Source organism: Euphorbia lathyris, chromosome 7 (assembly GCF_963576675.1).
Source record: "Euphorbia lathyris chromosome 7, ddEupLath1.1, whole genome shotgun sequence".
NCBI classification, from domain to species: domain Eukaryota; kingdom Viridiplantae; phylum Streptophyta; class Magnoliopsida; order Malpighiales; family Euphorbiaceae; genus Euphorbia; species Euphorbia lathyris.
The window spans coordinates 18350876-18371137 of record NC_088916.1 but is presented as its reverse complement, the minus strand read 5'-3'; the positions used below and the strand labels follow the sequence as shown (position 1 = coordinate 18371137).

The 20262-nt window shown below is 36.6% G+C and overlaps 1 long non-coding RNA gene across 1 annotated transcript; it reads left to right on the top strand.

The window, feature by feature from the left end:
- Window positions 1–15634: 15634 nt before the first annotated feature.
- On the top strand, window positions 15635–17909 carry LOC136201542 (uncharacterized). The gene is made up of 4 exons (XR_010673898.1): window positions 15635–15889; window positions 16833–16903; window positions 16993–17524; window positions 17678–17909. It is a non-coding gene; the product is annotated as an uncharacterized lncRNA (long non-coding RNA).
- Window positions 17910–20262: the final 2353 nt, after the last annotated feature.

Genomic DNA, 20262 nt, shown 5'->3' with positions numbered 1-20262 from the left:
ATTAATAAAATTTATTTTATTAAGTTTTTCATATTATACTGTTAGCTGCTTTCAAATTTTTTATATTTCCTCAAGTATTTCAATTCAAATATTTATAGTATTTTATATTAGTGTTAGCAGGTTCTAAGTTTTTAATATTTCCTCAAGTATTTCAATTTAATTCAAATCTTTATAGATTATTAATTTTACTCTTCATTTACAATTAAAGGTTATAATATAATTGAAAACTGACTAAAGTTGGCATAATCCAAGTGCTATAATTCCTTTGATATTTTGATTGATTGAGTGATTATTAACTTTTATTTGTAGTTATTATTGTTATTTATAAATTATGATATGCCCTCTAAAATACATTTGTCTGGAAGTGGAAAAAAGAAATAAGAGAATCTGATTTAGAAAATGAAGAAAGTCAATATAGAAAGAGATCCCGAGTGATTTAGAGTAATTTTGATTTTTTTAGCATCTTTTGACGTTGTATTCTTAACTGTTTTGATTTTTTTCATTGCCTATTAATAAAACCGGGCTTAGAAATCGAGGGTTTGTATAATAATAAAAAAAACAAATGAATTGTCTTGGTTGTGACTGTTGGCTTTGAAATTGCTATATTAAGAATAATGTATATTATTGTCCATTGAAAAAGAAAGAATAATGTGTATATTGTGGTGCCAATGAATGCAATAGAATTTTATATTTGAAGGACAGCTCGGGCGAGCTGGCTCACCCAGCTTGGCGAGCTGACCTGCGGGAATCAGTCAAAAAACTGATTCCCGGCCCCACGATGCCACGATCAAGTCTCATGCTTCCCACCTGCAAAAGGAAACGAATTAGCTCAGATACGGGGTCCGAACTACAACTATAAATAGAACTTTTATCTCGTAAATTAGACATCCTTTCATTCTTGTAAAAACTCTAGCTTTCCCCTTGAAGATGATAAGATATTATTAGTTGTACATATTTTTTAGTTATTGTTTTGAATTAGTCTCAGATATTTTGTATTTCAAAATACCTACAACTGCAACTTCTTATCTCTTTGTAACTATATATACACGATCCATCTAATGAGAATATCATTAAGAGTCAAATACTTTTCGTGGTATCAGAGCCTAAGTGGTTTTACAACTCTGTTTCTCTCTCATCGTTCTTTCCCCTTTTTTTCTCCTTTTCTCTATATTTGACTCTTAATCAGCTTTCATGGCAACCAACGGTACCACTGCTGCCAACTCAAGCTTCGCCTCCACCATTATTTCTGCTGCTCCTTCCGTCAATTTATCTCATCAGCTATCCCTAAAATTGATTCCAACAAATTTTGTGCTATGGAAAACTCAAATTATGCCTATTCTCCATGGCCACAATCTCACTGATCATATCGATTCCACCATTCCTTCACCATCTGCAACACTTGTTGGCGGTGCCTATAATCCCGATTACAAAGATTGGTATCAAAAAGATCAGTTGGTTCTCAGCTCGATAATCTCATCTGTATTTGTGGGTGTATTACCTCAATTAGTTGGTGCTAAAACTGCTTGTGATGCCTATCAAAAACTTGTCAAAGCCTACTCGGTTGGCTCCCGGTCTCAAATACGAGATCTGAAATACCAGCTTCATAATCTTAGAAGAGAGAATGACAGTATCTCTTCTTATCTCCAGAATGCTAAGCATATCAGCGATGAACTTGCTGCTCTCTGTCACCCGATCTCTGATGAACACTTGGTTAAAGCTGTGCTCAATGGCCTAGGGCCTGCGTATAGACCTTTTGTTCGTGCATTAGAAGCATGTTTGGAAACTATTTATTATGATGACCTTGTTGGATTACTACTCAACGAAGAGCGACAATTGGCTCGTGAAAATGTTCCTCTCTCTTTTTCACCTACTGTAAACTACTCTGCTAGAGGTTCTATGCGTGGTCATGGACGTGGGTGAGGCAATTATTCTGGCACATCCGCTCGGTCACCTCAGACAGTATCTGCACCCTTGGATATAGCTACCGTGACTTGTCACAATTGTAGGGGAGCAGGTCATATATCTCGACAATGTCCCTCTCCTAAATTTAACCGGAACACTCGCAACAATCTTAAGCCTTCTTCCAATCTTGCTGCAACATCAACCCCAACCAAAACGGACTGGCTTGTTGATTCAGGAGCTACTCACCATCTAACTGCTGATCTTGAAAATCTCCATGTTCACAGTGAATATGACAGACCAGAGGAAGTTACTGTAGCTAATGGTTACACAATCCCCATATCTCATGTTGGTACTTCTAAGTTCACTGTTTCTAATTCTCCTCTCAAATTTCAAGATGTCCTTTGTGTTTCGAATACAGTGCACAATCTCTTATCTGTTTCTTCTTTAACTCGTTCAAATCCTATATCTGTTGAGTTTTTTGCTAACTATTTTATTTTGAAGGATTTGAAGACACAGAAGGAAATTCATCGAGGCACAATTAGCAATAGCCGTTACACTTTGTCCCTTCCACCAAGAGCTCTGCATCATGCACAAGCATTTAATATTTCTTTACCATTGTGGCATGCTCGTCTTGGACATGCTAACTTTCCAACTGTTAGAAAAACTTTATCCATAAATAAAATTGCTTACAATAAAAGGTAACATTTTTTCATCAACAAAGCAACACGTTTAATACTAACAATATGTTGCTTTTGTTAACTAATGACAACATTTTGTAGTTGAATGCAACACTTATATTCAAACAAATGCAACACACTTTTAAAGTAAATGCAACACTTTCTAAGCAATAAGCAACACAATACTTTTATACCTTAGCAACGTTTGCTTTCAGTAAAGGCAACATTTAGTGACCTATAGCAACACTCTATTTTTTACAAATGCAATGATTTTAGCAAATGTAACATTTTTTTTACTAAAGCGTTATCTTTTACAAAAGCAACGATATTTTACTGTAAAGGCAACATTTTTTTATTAGTAGCAACACTTATCTACTAACAAATGCAATATTTTGTAACATAAAAACAATATTGTTTGATTTCAAAGGAACGATTTCAAATCTGTAAAACAACACTTAATAATCGAAAAGGCAACCGTTTAAATACAAAGCAACATAACATTTGTTTATGTAAAGAGGAAAAAAGTAAATACGTTGCCACATAAATTACTTTAGGCGTAACGTATTCTAAGATGAATGAAGTACAAAAAAAAAATTGTCCGTCAAAAGTACCGAACATTATAATTCAAAAGTATCTAAGCATCACAAACATAAATAAAACATTCTTCATTCATCAACATGTATTTGGAGAAAGAGACTCGATGGTTCAATTTGTAGTTCTCATTGTTGAATACTTGAGCAAGGTATTTACTCCTAGCACTGCAAACCATATCCACAGCTAACATGAGTATTATACGCTCATTTCATCAGGTATACCAAGTCGCTTAAACTTTCCTACAAATCAAATGCAGAAGCAAAATATATTATATATAGGTGAAAAAAAGCAACAAATGTCAGTCATAGATAAATTGGAAAAGAAACTCAAGTGATTACCTGGTAAGTCAGATAGTTCACACTACAAACACAGCGCCATGTCAATGCCATTTATCAGAAATATTATGCCAACATGGCATTACATTTTTATCGTAAACCATCCTAGTCAGCACCCAGGAATTGAAATAGCGGAAAAAAATCCCTAAAGTGACTTCATTGAAACAAAATAAAACTTCAGTTATTTTATTGGTACAAAGTTTTAGTGCCCATTAAAATATTAGACAAAGCTGAGTGACTGTATAAGCTTTTAACTCTAATTACAAATTATATATATATAAATATATATATAATTTACTTAATTAATATTAAGAAAGTAGCATAGCAGGTAGAGTAAATACCTGATTCGGCAGGTGTTATGCGGCCACCAGGAAGCTTAAAGATGGAATTTTTGGATTGCAAAAGCAACAGATGAGGGTGTTTGAACAACTCTACCTGTTTTTTAATTAATTATTATCTTTCAATCTGATATCTGAAGAACATAATAATAATTAATTAAAAAAGTATGATGATAAAAGCAGGAAACAGGCCAGGAGAACAACCTCCACATAAGCTCTCAACCCATGAGCTTGATAACTAATTAATTCCAGAATAATAATTAACATTAACTTAGAATATATAGATCGATTGGGCAATTAATCCAATTAAAAAAAGGGATAAGTACAAAAAAAATGCATGTGGTATACCGGATTTGCGAACTGGGACCTGTGGTTTTTTTTTTACAAACGGAGGTCTGTGATAAACGCCGTTAGCAAAGAACGGATTTTTTCACTCACTCCGTCATTTATGCTTACGTGGCACTTTGACCCAAATGTTAACCAGGGGAAAAACAAGGATTAAATGAAATATTGTATATATAAACCCAAAAAACACAGACCCCAATATCGCACCTCTTCATATTCCAACCTTCGAACTTCAATAGTACCAGGCACCACAAACCACTGAAAAACCTCACCTTTAAGTCGGAATTTGGAGGGGAAAAGTTGAAATTCATCATCTCTTGCATCATACGGTTCGTTTCCAACCTATTTTCCAAGAAAACGGAAAATCATAAGAAAGTATGAAGGAGCAGAAGTAAGGGTGAAGACCACTATTTGAGGGTGTAAAAGCTTGGAAATCAAGGTACACACACTGTTCGCACAGCCCTCTAATCTCGATTTCGTTACGTTCTGTTTCTTTTAGTTAGGGTTTTTGCGATAGGATTTCGTATATACGATTTTTCTTGTACGATGTTGCGAATTTGTGGTCGTTGTTGTTAAGGTTGCATGTTAGTGTTAATGACGTTTGTTGATTTGGGTTGCCTTTAATTTGATGTCTTGTTAGTTCAGAGTTGTTTTTGTAATGATCGTGAGATCAGAGTTGTCTTTAAGTTGATGCTATTTCTTGTATGATGTACAATGATAATGGGACAAATGAATGTTTATACTTAGACGTTGTTGGTGTGAATGAATATTATTGATTTGGACTGTCTTTATTTCGATGGCATATGAGTTTAGAGTTGTACTTTAGTTCAATGTCATGTTGATTTGTTCTGTCATTAGTTCGATGTCATGTGAATGAATATTGTTGAATGAATAGTGTGAATGAAAATTGTTGATATGCTATTACTTGTTTGATGTACAGCAATCATGGCTACAATGCATACGTTGATTATTCATTACGGTGGTAAATGGGTAGACATGGACAAACAACTATACGTTGGAGGTAAAACGAGGATGGTGAAAATGGATATTGACTACATGAGCTACTTTGAGCTAGCGGATATTGGGAAGGATGTAGGGTACAAACACTCAGTACAAATGTGGTACAAGATCGCTGGGTTATCTGGATCAGAAGGAATTGAGGAGATTGTTAACGATAAGAGTGTTCGAGACTTCATTGACTTTAATGCAGGGTATCCGCATATAGACATTTACTACATGGAGATAAAGCCATTACAAGTGATTGATGACAATAGGTGTGACATAAACGATATCCCAAGCACAAATGTTTACCCTTCCTCTAATGGTGAGAATGATTGGAGTTTTGATATTGGTGCGAATGATGAGAATGTTGAGGTTGATGCCAGTAATGAGAGTGTTGCGGTTGGTGCCAATGATGGGGTTGGTGCCAATGAGGGGAGTGTGGAGGTTGGTGCCAATGCTTGGAGTTTTGAGATTGGTGCCAATGAGGATAATTTGGAGGATATGGGTGCCAATGAGGATAATTTGGAGGATATGGGTACCAATGTGGATAATTTGGAGGATATGGGTGCCAATGAGGATAATTTGGAGGATATGGGTGCCAATGTGGATAATTTGGAGGATATGGGTGCCAATGTGGATAATTTGGAGGATATGGGTGCCAATGTGGATAATTTGGAGGAAATGGGTGCCAATGATGATACTGGTATCAATGTTGACACTAATGAGGGAGGGTCTGCTTATGACGACAGTGATGACACTAATGAAGGAGGGCCTGATTCTGATGACAGTGATGTCAGTGATACGGAGGATGAGGATGTTCACACTCCTAACAATGATGACATGGGGTCTGATTCTGAAGACAGTACTTATGTTCCAAATGGTGGTAGCAATGAGGAGGATAGTGAGTCAGAATCACTAGAGGAAGAAGTAGAGCCGATTGGAGATATCCCAAGGACATATGCAAGTGGCAATGATTTGGAGGATAATGATATGGACGAATTTAATGAGAGAGGATATGATAGTGATGAGTTGCGTGGTTTTAAGGGCTCTGATGATGAAGGTCCACACTATACGGACTTCAATGAGAATAGTGGTTCTTCCATTCCCGAACTATGTGTAGGTATGAGGTTTACTAATGTGCGTGTGTTTAGGAAGGCTCTGAAGGATTGGTCTATTCATAATGGCTATGACTACATCTTCGTGAATAACAATCAACAGAAGGTGACAGTTAGGTGCAAGCATAAATGTGGATTCAAAGTGCATGCTTCTAAGCTACGTCAGTATGACACATTTCAAGTGAAGACATTTCAGCCAGTCCATCAGTGTCCTAGGGATAACAGAAACAGGCTTATAGGTTCTTCTTACATTGCAGAGAAATATCTAGAGGATTTGAGGGACAATCCCAGTTATGATGTTGATGCGCTAGGTAATAAGGTCCAAAGGGAATTGGGATCTGAGGTGTCTGCAGCAAAGTGTTACAGAGCAAGAAATCTTGCAAAGAAGTTGGTTGATGGAGCTGCAAAGGAGCAATGTAGGAGATTGTTTGATTATGGTGCAACAATAGAGAAACAGATGCCCGGTAGCAGAGTCAGATTTAAAACTGAGCTTGAGTTGGAAAGGGTTGAGGTGCCTAGAGAAGGAGAGCTTACAAGGCTACCCAAAGAGATAGTTACTTTCCAATATATGTATGTGAGGTTCAATGCACAGTTAGAAGGTTTTCAGTCTGGCTTGAGACCAATAATAGGGCTTGATGGGTGCTTTCTAAAAACACCATTAGGTGGCCAGATTTTGTCTGCCGTGGCAAGAGATGGAAACGAGCAAATGTATCCATTGGCTATGGCAATGGTAGACAGTGAATGCAAAGCATCATGGGAGTGGTTCTTGGAGAATCTATTCAATGATTTTGGGAATCCCAGGGCAACAAAGTGGATTTTTATGTCTGATAAGCAAAAGGTAACAATACTTTTGTTCCTTATTAAATTTGATCTAATTATTATGGAATTGGATAGATTTTTATAATTGTTTATGTATTTGCACAGGGTTTGGTTGAAGCTATGGAGAAGTTGATTCCTGGGGTAGAGCATAGGTTCTGTGTGAAGCACATGTATGACAACATGAAGCTCATATTCAAAGGACTAGAGTACAAGAAGGTGTTGTGGGATGCTGCTAAGGCTGGGACTGTTAGGCTGTGGGAACACTATATGGACAAGCTTAAGGCATTTGATGGAGCAGCATGGACATGGGTGATGGAGAAAGATCCCAAGACATGAGCTAGGTGCTATTTCTCTATTGAAACAAAATCCGATGCTGTGCAAAACAATATGAGTGAGTGCTTCAATGCTTATATTAAGAAGAGTAGGGATAAACCTGTGGTTAGTTGCTTTGAGTGGATTAGGAAGAAAATGATGAAGAGAATTCATGTGAATACTGAAGGTATGAAGAAATATAGGGGTGATATTTGTCCTTACTATCAAGAGAAGCTGGAGAAGCTCAAATTGAGTGCTAGAGGTTGTATCGCGACTCCCGCTGGGCAAAAGCTTTATTCTGTTGATTGTGGGGATTACACCAGCGTTGTTAATTTGCAAGATAGGACATGTAACTGTAGGATGTGGGATATAAGTGGTATCCCTTGCAAACATGCAATATCCGCTATTTTCAAGAATAGGGAGCTGCCTGAGGCATATGTGCATGAGTACTTCTCCAAAGTTGTTTACTTAAGTGTATACAGTCATATAATGGCACCAATACCAAGCAAGGAGGAATGGGAGAAAACAGATCTTCCAGACATCCACCCATGGGTTGTGAAAAAACCTGCAGGAAGGCCTAAGAAGAAAAGAACTAGGCGGTCCGATGAACCGAGAAATCCATACAAGGTAACAAGAGCAGGAGGAATTCTCGTATGTGGTAATTGCAAGAAAGAAGGGCATAATGTTAGAGGTTGTACCGCGTCTGTTACAGGCGAAACCGGCTGGCAAAGGAGGATGAGGAGAGCCAAAAACAAAGAATTGAATGTCCAGGTAAGGTTATATCTAATGAGAAATGGTCATTTGTTTACATTATCTAATTTTTTGTGCATAATGATTTAGTTTTCATGTTTTTTTATAGTCCTCACCCCCTAGACGGGCTGGAAGACCAAAGAAGAACGCTCGTACATCTGCACCATCATCTGCACCATCATCTCGGCCTTCATCATCTGCATTGCCAAGTAGGCGTGTAAGAACACCATTATCACAGCCACAACCAGCATCAACTCCACTCTCTGCAAGAATACCTGCAGTTTCAAGTTCGCAGCCCCAACCAATGACGAGTTCACAGCGCCAAACTATGGCGAGTTCACAGCCTCCAAGTGCAAGCAAGACGACACTCGAAGATATCTTACGGAGGCTGAAAAAATGAGCTTGGGATTAGATGTTTTTTTGGATGCTTACAGCATATTAGATGTTTTTTTGGATGCTTATAGCATGTTAGATGTTTATTTGTGGGTCTGAAGTACCCAGAGCAGTACTCTGTTTATGTGGCTATCGGGTCTGAAGTACCCTGTTTTTAGATGCTTTGTAGTAAAATTTCTGTGTCTAGCGGGTGTGAAGTACCCTGTTTTTTGTGTATGTTATTACAGGTTTAGTTAAGACGATTGAACGATGTTGACTTAACTGCTTTTGTAATGCATCTTCGATGTTTTGGGATTAAATTACAGGTCTATACAATGCTTACAATTATGTGTCAATTACAGTTTCAAGAGCTTACAATTAAGTGTCCATTTCTTTTCAATTACAGGTCTCTACAATACAGTTGTGTGTCAAGTAAGTGTCCATTTTTTTGTCAATTACAGGCTTCATTGCAAATACATAATGAATATGCTTGCTAATGTCGCCAATATCAACCTTAATCCATACCTAAATAACCTACTCCAGTTTACCCAATACCTTTACATAATTCTAACCAATTCCCATTTTGTGTCAACAAGAAAAACATGAAACTTAAGCAATTCATATCATAGAATTCCAATACTAATTCATAACACTAAGTAACATTTCATACAAAATCCAATTTCATGCCCAATTGGTATCACAGAATACCAAATACATACCAAAAAATCCAAGAACAATTCAAGAACAATTCAAGGTGCCAAAGAATTCCTATAATTGTTCCCTAAATCCAACCAATACATCTCTAACCCTATTATGACAATAACCAAGCAAACTACATTTCCTATACAGCAGTTCCATGTCCATCTTCTTCCCTGCCTCTCACTCTGCCCAACGATTTCTTTTTCTGCCACCATCTTTTTAGCCAAACTCAACTCCACCTCCAACTCTTCAATCCTTTTCTGAGCAATTGCAATACCTTTCTCTCCTCCTTCAATGCTAATAACACCATCTTTCCCCTCCTGCATGGCAATTCATCAATCCATTCAAAGAAATTACAGCCATTCACCTCCTTAAAACACCCACAACCAAAAAACCGCCTGCCCATGTTCCCCGGCGTCTTAGCTGTTCGTAGTGGTGAAATGAATCCGCAATTGCATCTCACAGGTCCTGCCCATTCTTCTTGACTTCCCTGCACCCACGAATTTAAGGATGTTCGACTCATCCTACTTGAAACGCGTTCGGGATTACAATAGGGTGGACGTAGAGTTACAATTCGTGCCAGAACGGGCGTGTTGGGTATCCAATTAAGGAATTAGGGTTTGCAATTTGGGAGAGGGAAATCGAATTAGGGAAAGGGGAGAAGAAGAAGGGGTGCGATATTGGGGATTTGTGTTTTTTGGGTTTATATATAAAATATTTCATTTAATCCCTGTTTTGCCCCTGGTCAACATTTGGGTCAAAGTGCCACGTAAGCATAAATGACGGAGTGAGTGAAAAAATCCGTTCTTTGCTAACGGCGTTTATCACAGACCTCCGTTTGTAAAAAAAAAACACAGGTCCCAGTTCGCAAATCCGGTATACCACAGACATTTTTTTTTGTACTTATCCCTTAAAAAAAAGGAGAAGAAAGTACCTAGATTTGATCCTCTGAAGACGATCAGCTAAGGTTTCATCCCTGCAAGGAAGAGGATCTTTTATCCGAAAATAATAGCTAAAGTAAAATCAAATCAAATCTGTCCTGTTCTGGATTTGATTTGCAAGAAAATTAAAGATAAAACTAATATGTCCTGTTCAGCCTCCTCATCCCACTTCTCACCCCTGATTCTACATTGCTCACCAGCCTTTGTTGTGTAGAGAACCAATCAAACATATCAAACTTGTAAGAATGCAACCCGTTTTGTATTTGCAAGACTTGGACAAAAAGATATTGTGCGATAAAATAGATTTCTGAATTCTGAGGGTTTCCAAACAACTTCAAACTATGTAGTAAGATCACAGAAATTAGTACATTATGCCCCTGAAATTATATTCTTAACTCCAAAATGACTTTTCTGGTCAATTTTGACATGAAATTTTGTATTGCTTGACAAACTACAAGAATGGCATGTATGCACATTCAACCAATGGACAATGACATGTATTCAAATTGGGCAAATTGTTTAGTCGAACTCAATACAAGTTCAGGAGAAAATTATTCTGTTATCCATAAGATTACAGAAGAAAACATCTATAAAAGCATACATTCTCTATTGTCTCCATAGATGTTATCTCATATCACAGTATAGCCTAAGACTGGCACTGCCAAGTGCCAATCATATATTATAGAAACTAATAATATATTGTCACCTGCTTCTTCTGAATCTTTGGCTGTAGAAACCAATAAGAGAGGCTCTGCAAAAGTAGGCCAAAAGCAACCTGTTCATAGGAAGTCTATTGACACATTTGGCCAAAGAACTTCACAGTATAGAGGCGTTACCAGGTTTGAAATTTGAACTAAACCCACTTTAATTTGATTTTAAATCTTGCATCTTATTATGTTTTCAACAGACATAGGTGGACGGGTAGACATGTTAAATATTAGTAGGTTCTGTTTCTATTTGTTTGTCGGTGATTAAATACTTTTTATCCTCAGGAAATTGTCTATGTATAGCTGATTTCTGGTGAATTCCAAGGAAATATAAGCATGGGAAAATCAGATGAAGGCATGGAGAATAAAAAACTTCCAATAAGTAGCAAATAACACAAGCATTGAAGGATAGAAATTAGATCCATGATCCCCTCTTTTGATTCGAAGTATAAAAAAAATCACTATACAGAATGAAATTAACTGACATCACTGGTACATTTTGACTGTTGTACAAGCATTGGTTGGGCCACTATGTGCAAAAATGCCTTATGTAGCAAAACTGAAGAACAGCACACCTCATGAGTACAACAGAAAATTGAATTTACTAACTTGTTGACAGATTACCAAATTGTTATCTATTACACTAGCTTTTGAAACAAGGACAAAAGAGAAGCATTTAATTCACAAATAATCTTCTTGAACCTCGTCAAATCAAAGGAAATCACAAAGCAGTTTTCTACAAATCGCCATTGCGAAATACAAGCAACTAAAGAGTGCAAAATTGATTTCCTAAATCAGGTGAAGAGTAAGTAAAATTACCAACTGTGGTGATATTACAGAGGACAAGATCAAGCGAGAAGCTTTCTTAGCACGCCTAGAAGGTCTTAAACATGCTCTGGAAAATAAACAAGACCCAAATCACAAATTCATAACATCTCTTCCAAAATACATGGATAATTTTGGAAGACTGATTAAGCTTAAAATTAAATTTTCATCTCAAAAGATGAAGCACAAGGGCTCATATATGGAGAATTGTTATAGGAGAAGAGAACAATCTTAGTATCTTACCATGTAGAATATGAAAAAATAAGAGTTTGTGAGAGCAATGATCTACTGAGATTCAGAAAGTAGAATTAGTAGAAACTAGATCAGATATATTACAATCTGGAGCTAAAAGCAGTTGTGAATCAATCCTTACTTGGAGACAATACCCTTAGAATCACTACATTATTCAGAATGTACAAATAATAACATAGCAGTTGTATCATGGTACTTCGCCATATGCTAAAAATCTATTACTCTCTTTCTTCAGTGGAATACTTTGCAAATTGCAACCATATAAGGAAGCTTTAGAGTAAAATTCAAGTCCCTCTTTTACATTGTCAGCTACTAGATAACACATTTTCCAGAGAGGTGTTGGAAGAAAACTAAAAGGAATGAACCGCAGGGTTGCTGATCACATCAAAGGATGATTCTAAAAAATGAAACATTAATTAATTCCTAAGAATGGAGAACCAGTTGTTGCCCATGAGTGTATATCTGCAAACAAAACCATTTGTGAACAACTAACATCTTCATCCATTACAAGAAATATGTGGCACCTCATTTTCTAAACCAAAATAACATCCAAAAATAGACATGTCAACTTCTAACACATTCGTATATTACCATTTTACCTTAATTCAATTGTCAATAAGAAAATAAATTTCAAAGCTTAGAAAGTAAAAGCACCAATAACTAATGGGCATGCTCAATGAAACCTTTTTGAGTTTCCAAAGCTAATATTCAAGGATAAAGGTCATTTTGTTATTTCAACTTAACAAAAATGGTACTACATAACATAATGAAGTCTTGAGTTAATGAATTTAGAAGTTTCTTAAACATACTTCATTGTTACTCTTTATCACTCTTAATTTCCAAATTGTATGTTGCAAGGAAAACAACAAGAGGCTCGTTTACATACAAATGATGAGAAAATGATGTCACTTAGGACTAGCTAATAGGTTAAACCAACAAAAGATCTCAAATGTTATTTCACAGAACAATTAATTCAGAGATCAGTTAGCAACTTAGCATCTTACCTGACCTTAATCAAATAATAACATAAGAAACAGAATGAAATAGTTCCTATTTTACATGACCTTTTGATTACATCTTCATTATCACAGAACAGACAAAATCAATTAGTTAAACTTTTGGACTGTTTCAGCCCAATATCTGAAAATTATTAACAAAAAAATTCAATCTGAAAATAAAGAACAGACTGAATATAGCACAGCAAGGCAAGGCAATACACTAAAATTTGAAGCAAAACGAGATGAATTTAACTTCAAAATTAGGCGCAAAACCAATAATTTTAAATCAAACGCTAGTAAAATTTGGGAAACAGGAATGGGAGGGAGACTTAAAATTTCCACAAATATTCATGGCAAAGCTGACCTTCAATAATAAAAAAAATCATATAAATTTATTTAAAATTTTGTAAAACATTAAGCTTAAATTCGTATTATTTTATAAATGTGAAGTCTATCTTGGTGCTATTTTATACATGAGGCCTAAGTTTATGCTATATTCACTACAAGAAAACAGCTGATCAGCAGCGGAAATCAGCAGCGGAATTATTTTCGCTGCTGATCACCGGCGGAACAGCAGCGGAAGCAGTTTCCGCTGGTGATCTACAGTGAAATAGCAGCCATATTTATTCCGCTACTGATTAGGGACGAAAATTATAATATACCAGTGAAATTTCGCTGGAGATAAAAAAATAATTAAAAAAAACTAAATTGTAAATAGAAAGTCAAATAATAAGCAAAAGGTTTTTTGAACTGGGAAACGAAATAGAAGCGGGAAAGTTTTTAATTCTTCCCCCCTTTTTCTTATATTGTTTTGATATACCCTATTTCTCTCTGATCTTTGTCCCTCTAATTTCTTTCATTCTGGATCTCAGCTATGTCCATCTCTGTCCCTCACCCCTTTCTTTTACGCACCCAATCTTTTTCCTAACCTTTCACCCCTCCATCCAATCCTCTTTAACTAAAATAACTCTCAACTTTGCAGGTCTTCTTTTTTTATATGAAAAAGATGTTGGATTGTGAATCCTTTGATTTTCTATTAATCATGAAAGGGGTATTTATACAATAGTATGATTCCTATAATTATGCTAGAGGTAATTATAATAGGAAATACAATACAATTATGGTATAATTCCTATAATTATGCTTTATAATAGGAAATACAATAAAGAGAGAATATTAACATATATAACAATATCTAACACACCCCCGTAGTCGAAACAGGAGGAGGACGCACGTTGAGACTAGCCCGAAAATCATCAAACAATACAGAAGGAAGGCCTTTGGTGAAGATGTCCGCAAGTTGATGTCGAGAAGGAACATGAAGAACTCGAACCTCGCCTTTGGCGACTTTTTCCCGTACAAAATGTATATCCATCTCGACATGTTTGGTCCGCTGGTGCTGAACAGGATTCTCGGACAAATAAACGGCACTGACATTATCACAATAAACCAAAGTGGACTTCCGAATGGGACAGTGAAGTTCGAGTAGGAGATTTCGAATCCAACAAGTTTCGGAGACAACATTTGCGACGCCCCTATACTCGGCTTCGTCACTCGAGCGAGAGAGGGTTGGTTGCCTCTTGGCGGACCAGGAGATGAGATTGTCCCCAAGAAAAACACAATAACCAGAGGTGGAACGTCGGGTATCCGGACAACCTCCCCAATCGACGTCAGTGTAAGAGACCAATGAACCAAAAGATGATGGAGTGAGAGTAAGACCGAGATTCAATGTACCTTTGATATACCGAAGAATGCGCTTTATGGCTGCCATATGCTGTGTTTTTGGATCATGCATGAATAAACACACTTGCTGAACCGCATAGGATATATCGGGACGAGCTGAGACCGGAGTGGCACAAGGATTCGAAGAGCTGAGACCAGCTTTCTCTATAATTTCTGAAGCATATTTCTTTTGAGAAAGGAAGAGAGAGCCAGGTGAGCGAGTGACAGAGATCGCTAGGAAGTAGTTCAACGGCCCTAAATCTTTCATGGCAAATTCATTACCCAATTTAGTGATGTTGGAGGAACGCAATTTATCAGATGAGGCCGTTAGAACAATATCATCAACATAAAGAAGCAAATAAGCAATCTCCGTGCATTGGCGAAACACAAAAAGTGAGTGATCAGACATACTATGAGCAAAACCCAAAGTAGAGAGAAAGGTTGCAAACCGTTGATACCAAGCCCGAGGGGCCTGTTTGAGACCATATAAAGATTTTTGGAGCAAACATACATAATCAGGTCTAGCAGGATCTCGAAACCCCAAAGGCTGATGCATGTATATAGTCTCATGAAGGTCACCATGTAGAAAGGCATTTTTGACGTCGAGTTGGTGAATACCCCAATTTTTGGAAAGAGCAATGCTTAGAACTGCTCGAATAGTGGCTGGCTTCACAACTGGACTGAAAGTTTCCCCGCAATCAATCCCCACCAATTGATTTGCTCCATTGCCAACCAAGCGGGCCTTATATCGCTCAAAAGAGCCATCAGCATTGATCTTATGCCTGAAAATCCACCAACTTCGCAAAATATTAGCATTAGGAGGACGGGGTACAAGGACCCACGTATTATTTTTAATAAGAGCATCAAATTCCTCGGTCATGGCATTCCGTCACGCAATGCAACAGAAGGGTTAGAAGGAAGAGGAGAGATGGTGGTGGAAACATGAAGGTTTAATTTTCGAATAGGCTTAAAAATGCCGTCTTGGGCACGTGTCCGCATTGTTAGAATCTCATTCGATACCTGCTTGCTTCTTGCCTACTTGTGACCTTCATCCTTCTCTCTCGGTCTGTACCATGCCTTCACCTCTCTCTCTCTTTCTCTCCCAACCAGTTACACGAACAGTTTGTATTTGGATTCCAACAGCTGCGTTTGAACTCTCTCCGTCATCAAACACATGATTTAAGGTGACTTAACTTCTCAATTTTGAATGGGTTTGTTTAATTTTGAATGGGTAAGCTTTGATTTTGAATGGATTTGGAGATTTTCCCTCTTATTTGTGATCTAGGGTGTAGAAGTGCGCAGTTTAGAGTATTTAGGGCTTACTGAATTTGTGTTGCTTTTGCTTTTTGAATAAGTATTGATTTTGATCCGCACCTAATCAATTTCAAATTTTAATTGATCAATTCTTTCTCTCTATATGTAACAAGAATAAAGAAATGTAGTGCTTGTTTTGTCTATAATGCAGCGAGTGGTGTCTGATGTAAAAAAACAATAATGACAATAATAATATGCATATTTACAGTTTTGAACTAATTACATACCAAACCATATTATATTCCCAATTAGATTAATTTGATTAGGAAATAAATTTCACAGGCATAAAGTTGAGTGAATTCTAGTTTCTGATCTAGTGAAATTAGCAATCCTTTCATCTTCTATTTTCATGTTTTTTCCCTTTGCTAGTGTTTTTCTTCTTTCTTTCTGCAACTATGTTGTTGTTTGGGCGTTCAGGAACTTGGTTTTCAATTATCCGACAGATAGAAATTCTTGTTGAAATTATAGTGAAATGTAGTGTGAAACAAGTTTATAATTGATGTGAACTTTCTGATGAGAGACGAGCAGATTCACTTAATAGACACAAGGCTTCTTAATGCTCTTTAACATGATTCATTTTTCTAATTCATTCCATAAAACGGCCAGTTAGCACAAAACAGAAGCTTATGCACAAGATAATTGATTTAACATATTTTTTATGGCCCATGCTTCTGGTTTATGTTGTAAGAACATGACTTGAATTTTATTTCCCCGCTTTTAGATGTTTGACTTCTTTACTTATCTCTGCTTTTAACTTTTTTATTTCCCCACTTTTAGATGCTTGACTTCTATTTTGGGTTGATGAAATTGCAGAGGCATGTGCTGCAAATGGAAATATCACTATCAAGTGGGATGTAATAAGTTGGACTCCAGACGGCTATGTAGTATGCAAATTAAATCAATTTTAGAATTGCATTTGGTTTTGAAACTCAATTTGGTTTGCATAATATAATATGTTGTTATGTTTTGACAGGCAATTGTTATGATGTATAATTACCAGAAACATCGCAAAATAGAAAAACCAGGTCGGACATGGGCAAAAAAAGAAGTCATCTGGAGCATGGTTGGTGCATAAACCACTGAGCAAGGAGATTGCTCTAAATTTAAAGGAAATATCCCACATTCTTGCAAGAAGGATCCAATTGTTGTGGATTTATTGCCAGGTAGGTACTAGTTTCTTTTCTTTTTGATAGTTTATCCGATTCGAACTCGAGATCTCTAGTTTGGCTCGCTTAATTGGTCCATCCAGGTACTGCATACAACCAGCAGATAGCGAATTGCTGCAAAGGGGGAGTGATGAGTGCATGGGAAGAGGACCCTGCTAATGCTGTGAGCGCCTTCCAAAGTTACAATGGGTATTGCTGGAAACTCGAACAAGACGGTTAAATTTCCAAACAAGTTCAGGTTGAAAGCACCGAAGTCTGGATACACTTGTGGCCCAACAAAGATTGTGAGGCCAACCAGATTTATTTCACCAGATAAAAGAAGAGTCACTCAAGCTTTGAGTAAGTTTATAATAACATTCTTAATTTATATATTTTTCATTGTGGTTTTCTAACATTTGATTTTATGCATGCAGTGAATTTTATTTCCCTATATTATTTTCTATCTTTTATAACCAAACACCTTTTCTATTTTGTGTCTCCTCTACATGGCAGGGTATGTAAAGGGAAATTGTAGAAGCAGTTACTGAAGTTTGAGCAACGGATGCAGGAGGTGGAGAGGATTGTTCAACCCATGTATACCGAAAAGGAAAACTCTGAGGGCATCACACCTCGTGCACAACCTTCATCGTCCAACCAGGTTGAGTCCGTAGATGAAGATGAGAATGATGTATCATAGGATATATGGTTTATCTAGATCAATAGCTATCCTATAGTTTTATCTAGGTCCGATAGAATATATAGTTTTATATACACTTTATCTTGGATCTTATAGGATATTATATGGTTTATATAGATAGGATAGTTGGTATATATACTTTATCTTGTATCGGATACGATATTGTACTAATTATTACTAAATATTATTTAATAATAATATATATCTTTTTGTTTAACTATTTCATCCAAATAAATAATATTAATCTAGAATTTAAGCTATCTTAGTTTATAAAATATCATCTCCGGCCGATATATAATCTGTAATATAATTTTGATAAAATACAAAAATATAAAATTTCCGACGGAATGCGCTGGTGAATATTCGTTGGAAATTATATTCACCAGCGAAATTCCGCTGGAAATAATCGGTCGGTGTGTAAATTCACTGGCGAAATTCTCCGTCCCCATATGGGTCGGAATAAATTTCCGACGGATACAAAATATGGTCGGTATGCGGGAGCAGCGGCCCTTTTACCGGCGGAATGAGTCCGCTGGTAATCCGCTGGAAATTCGAGTTTCCGACGGATTTTTATACATTACCGACGGATATTTCCGCTGGTAATTCGTGATTTTCTTGTAGTGATTGTAAACGTTAAGCCTCAATTGATATTATGTCGTAAAAGTTAAGTCTATGTTAGTGTTATTTTGTACGTGATGCCTAAGTTAATGCTATATTGTAAACGTTAAGTCTAATTGATATTATGTTGTAAACGGTAAGTCTATATTGGTGTTATTTTGAACGTTGAGCCTAAATTGGCACTTCCCCAAAAACCTTATGCCTATTTTGTTATCTTATCCCTAAAAATAAACTTTGTAATTAGATTGATTTTAAAACTGTTGGGCTTGGCCCAAATATAATTTGTGAAATAAGCCCACACATGTGTCTTCTTGTGTCTTTGAGTTTTTCAAGTGGAAAAACATACCACATTGCTTTCAAAGCACTTAGTGGAGATGTATATAAAGAAGGTTCTCACATGCTTGGGGTGTGCCCCAAGGGGTACCCACTTTTGTGAAAGGGTGAGAACCTATCTTCATGGTTGACCACCACACACGCGCGCCGTCCGACCGAACCGGGCCGGGCTATTTTTTATTATTATTTTTTATTAATTCAGAAATCAATTTTTATTTAATTATTTATACTCGTGTCTTCAGTCTCCTCCACCTTCCTGATTTTTCTCCCCTTTCTCCATGAAATCAGAGCTCAAACAGCTCTTTTTTCTTGTATAAATAGGTGATGTGAGACTGCCTTTGAAATACAATTTCATTTTCATTCATTCTGTATTTTTTCGAAACTGCCCATTTAATTTTGTTCGGTCTGTTCCTATTTTTTGAGTTCGAGCTTCAACAATTTTAAGACGATTTCTATTACTGCTGATGGCTACCGAACAATCAAATGGGATTGCTGAGATCAACAAACCATTCCAGTTTGAAGGAGCTCATTTCCGAAGATGGAGATAGAAGATGATGTTCTACCTCACAACAAAGAAGGTAGCTTCTGTTCTGACTTCTAAAAAACCAATTGTTCCTGAAGATGGTGACGATGCAGATGTTCGTGCTGCTGAGAGATGGACAGAAAATGATTTTCTGTGTAAAAATTATATACTCAATGGACTGACTGACGATCTGTATGATTACTATACTGCTGAAGAAAAAACAGCAAAAGAAATTTGGGAAGTTCTGCAGAGGAAGTATGACACTGAGGAGGCCGGATCGAAAAAACACGTTGTAAGCCGCTACCTCAAATTCCAGATGACTGATGACAAGTCAGTGGAAATTCAATCTCATGAATTACAAAAGATAGCACATGAAATTATTTCAGAAGGTATGCCTTTAAACGATCAATTTCAAGTTGTTGTCCTAATTGAGAAATTGCCTCCTTCGTGGAAAGATTTTAAAAATATTTTGAGGCATAAAACAAAAGAATTTTCGATGGAAAGTTTGATTACTCGCCTCCGAATTGAGGAGGAAGCTCGAAAACAAGATTTAAAAGAGGAAGTGCTTATTGTTTCTAATAGCACTAAAAGGTCCACTGCGGTTCTGAAACCCACTCAAAAGAATTTTAAGAATCAGAACCGCAAACCAATCCAAAACCGCAACACTCGAGTTAATTTGAATTGGAACCTTCAAAGGAACCAAAATAGTGTTGGGGTTTGGTGTCCTATAGTCAATTGTTGCAGGATACAAACTTAATATAAATGAATTGTTCTTTATATCATTTGTTTTAATGAGATATATGTTTTATAACTATATAAAGGCAATCCCTTTTAAGCACTATATAAAGTCTAATAAGAGGAAATCCGTAAGTTTGTTTAAAGTGATTATAAAGTGTTCATACAAGCATCAAGTGAGACAAAACTTTA